The sequence below is a fragment of the Gavialis gangeticus genome, unplaced genomic scaffold, assembly GCF_001723915.1.
Source record: "Gavialis gangeticus isolate Ggan-Ray unplaced genomic scaffold, GavGan_comp1, whole genome shotgun sequence".
Lineage (NCBI taxonomy): Eukaryota > Metazoa > Chordata > Crocodylia > Gavialidae > Gavialis > Gavialis gangeticus.
The window spans coordinates 56,632,644-56,633,552 of NW_017729034.1; positions in this window are offsets into that span (position 1 = coordinate 56,632,644).

Sequence of the window (909 nt, forward strand, 5' to 3'; positions counted from 1 at the left end):
GGGGGGGGGGGGGGTTGGTGCATTTGACAGTTGTGACATTGCCCTGCTGGGCTCCGCAGGTTATAGAGCAGTCTGATGAGTGAATCATAACAGCTCAACCCTTGTAAGAGGTAGATGAGTCTCAAGAGCTCAGCTGTTTGACTAGATGAACCTACCACAACATTAAATAAAAGGGAACAATATTCATTCACCTCAGGTCTGAATATTTAAGCAGATTCCATTTGATAGAGCTGAAAGCCTTTATTTAGAATAGTTTGTTACTTTGGGAAGTGAGGATCAGGTAAAAGATGATGCAAGCAAACCTAATGTGCAGTCTAACCCCCAGGAGCCAGTGTAGTTGGCTGAATTTGCTATAGGGAAATGAGGGTAGGGCTAGCTAAAGACAAATCCTTTGCCCAGTTGGTGGAAGAAGCACTACCAGAGGGTGTCTCTGCTATCAGGAAGCCCATGGAAGCAGAGGCACATTTTCTGATGTATTTCAGAGGCAGCTAGGCTTATCTAGGGGTAGGAGACTTGACTTCTTTAACATTTAATCTCTGCATCTCCTAGTTTGGCAGCTCTTCCATTCACCTCTGGCTGCACCCTATGGCATTTTATTCCACTCTCCTATTTCCACTTCCTGCTGTGCTAATGACTTAATTCCTGTTGGGGAAAAAAGTGTTGCCTTTTTCCCCCTTCCTTCCATTCCTTTCCCAATTCTTGTCTACAATTCAAAATATGCTAGTCCAAAGTGAAAAATCACTTTTGGGGATTTCAAGCAATCACATCAATAATGAAATCTTTTAGTAACTGCAATGGGCAGCTGCAGACTCTATAAACTACAGATAAGTTTCATTCAGGTGTTGAATTTCAACTCAACTTCTATGTTTAATTGTATGAGCTCTGCCACAGATAGGTATGCATTATCAG